Here is a 3,209-nt window from a genome sequence, read left to right on the forward strand (position 1 = left end):
GTATTGTTATGGCTCTTCATACTTTATAGTATAACGTGAACGCTGACCTGTAGTTGGTAGCCTGTTTGAAATAACTGGGAAAAATGATGGCACTCTTTTTTGAGTGTTTGCTCTAGATTTTCCCACAGATTCGCTGATAAAACAAAACTCACACATAGACCGCTGGTCTGTTGAGGTAGCTTATGGCAATGGTTTTAGAGAATATAAAATACAATAAACATTCAAAGTTTGCCTTAAAATATTTTAACATTAAAATACCGTTGTGTAAAGACCTTTCACAGTTAAATACAGTACTCCGAGTACAATGCAAGATAATGAGTGAATCTTTGTATTTGTAATCTATCGATATCCATTGAGTGGCTACTCAAAAGAAGGGCGTTTCGTGACGGCTAAATCTACTGTTGTCCAGTGATTGGCTTTGTTTTCCAGTGGGGCCCCGTCATTGACTACCTGACACAAACTGGGTCAAATGTATGTCTATAGATCATAGATCGCTCATACGTAGTTTCTGCAATGGCTGTTTGTTTGCTTCTATAATTTTTTAATATGGTGTTTCTCAGTTTCTCAGTTTCTCAGTGTTTCTCAGATCCTGTCGCCTTTGTAATCCCCGGCATATTTACTTTCTTGCTGATTGAAAACTATGCCCATAGATCAACTCCTACGTAGTTTCTGCAATGAGTGGAGACTCCAGACTTCTCCCTGTCAGCCGTCCACGACGTGCTCCGTGTAGCGTTATAATCGGCCGTTAATTACAGAGGGGATATACGTCGAGCACCACAATTCATGGGACAGTGGCACATTTTTTGGTTCTCTACTCTAGCCCTTTGAGTTTGAAAGGAATCAGTGGCAATGAGGTTGAAGTGCAGACCGTGAGTTTTAATTTGAGTTTATGAACGAACGAACCGCTTAGCACCTTTTGTACATGGTACCCCAATTTCTAAGGTACAAAAAGTATTTTTCGAATTGGCTTCATAGACATAATTTGTGTCATTAGTGAATGCAGAAGAGAGCTGTTGATGTCTCGCCTTGATTCTAGACTTTGTAATTGCCTTTGGAGATTGTTGTTGGGATGTGACAACACAAGGAAGATGCAAATTAAGCTGCCGTCAGGAGGCTCAGAAATTAAAATCAATCAATCAGGATCATTGCAGTATCCCTGGGCATGCCCAAGTCAACAGTCTGGTTCATTATTAACCAGAAAAAGACGGAGGAAGACCACTGAAGTGGAAGTTGTTGTTGAAGGCCCAACACCAGACTCGCTTTTTTGCTTTCCCTGACGACAGAAAGGTGGCGTATATTCAGCGCACACGTGAGACCAAGCTGTCTCCTGTCAGGCTGCTGGAGCCGGCCAGAACATCACGAACATAAACACTGTCCCTAAGACGAGCCTCGGGCCCCTGCTCCACCGCTCTTCTCCCCAATTTAGGCAGGAACTGTCAGAGTCTCCTCCTGCTCAGAGATCTCCTCTCCTCCTGCCCAGAGACAACCCCTCTCCTCCTGCTCAGAGATCTCCTCTCCTCCTCTGGTTCTGGTTGGCATTTATATAGCGCCTTTATCCAAAGCACTGTACAATTGATGCTTCTCGTTCACCCATTCATACACACACTCACACACCAACGGCGATTGGCTGCCATGCAAGGCACCAACCAGCTCATCAGAACCGGCAACCCTCCGACTGCTCTTACTGACTGCTCTTACTGCCTGCTCTTACTGACTGCTCTTACTGACCGCTCTTACTGACCGCTCTTACTGACCGCTCTTACTGACTGCTCTTTCTGACTGCTCTTACTGACCGCTCTTACTGACTGCTCTTACTGACTGCTCTTACTGACCGCTCTTACTGACCACTCTTACTGACCGCTCTTACTGACTGCTCTTACTGACTGCTCTCCTCCTGTTCAGAGATCATCCCTCTCCTGCTCATTCCACACCTTTCATTTTTGTGCCTTTTTTTCCACCTATGCGTTCAAGCGGAGGACTGGGAGGGGGGCGTGCACCCCCCCCCCCCCAACCCGAAACCCCCCCCCCCCGGGACACCTGAGCACACAGGCACAGAGATCCCACCCCCCCCAACCCGAAACCCAACCCCCCGGTACACCTGAGCACACAGGCACAGAGATCCCACCCCCCCCAACCCGAAACCCAACCCCCCGGGACACCTGAGCACACAGGCACAGAGATCCCACCCCCCCCAACCCGAAACCCAACCCCCCGGTACACCTGAGCACACAGGCACAGAGATCCCACCCCCCCCAACCCGAAACCCACCCCCCCGGGACACCTGAGCACACAGGCACAGAGATCCCACCCCCCCCAACCCGAAACCCAACCCCCTGGTACACCTGAGCACACAGGCACAGAGATCCCACCCCCCAACCCGAAACCCACCCCCCCGGGACACCTGAGCACACAGGCACAGAGATCCCACCCCCCAACCCGAAACCCAACCCCCCGGTACACCTGAGCACACAGGCACAGAGATCCCACCCCCCCACCCCTTCATGCTGTGGTCACACAGCGGGCCAAAACAAACGCAGGTCAAAACGTAAGTGGAGATGGAGGGGATAGGGACTGGGGGTGGTTGTGGTTGTAATTGTAATTGTAATTGCTGAGTGTTAGAAAGGAAATGTTTCAGTCCCCATCACATCATTATAATTTTCATCTCTAAAAATAAGAGCATCTGTTCTGACTGTGTTGGACAATCACGGGTCTTCCATCCAAGTCATGCAAAAATAAGGCGCTTTTTTAAACAACAGATGATCTAGGATGAGTGCAATGTAGTGCTGCAGGCAAGTGCAGTTATTTTTTGAAAATGCAACAGAAATAAAAACTAGTTTTATGCAGTTTTCTGTTAAAATGGATGCACAGTTTAAACCTGAGCACTGGAGGTCATAGTCATGACTCCTGACCAGCAGATGGACTGACGTCTTATGGATGAAGTTTGGCATTGCACAAGTAAGTGTATGACTATTCTAGACCACGGTTGATTGTACGAGTTACGCTGATGTTCTTCCCTTCTGTAAGTCAGGATAATAGTGTCTTTAAGCCAATGCAATGCAGTGTAATGTAATGAGAAATGTCATTTTTGTTTTTAAACTTTTTTTATTTTTTATTTTAGTTTATGAGCCCAAAAGAAGCCTATTAGGCAATTTGGTTTCTCCCATTGAATTATGTCTGATTTGACTTCATCGTTAGCTTGCATGTGTACC

The sequence above is a fragment of the Conger conger genome, chromosome 1 (genome assembly GCF_963514075.1).
Source record: "Conger conger chromosome 1, fConCon1.1, whole genome shotgun sequence".
NCBI lineage: Eukaryota > Metazoa > Chordata > Actinopteri > Anguilliformes > Congridae > Conger > Conger conger.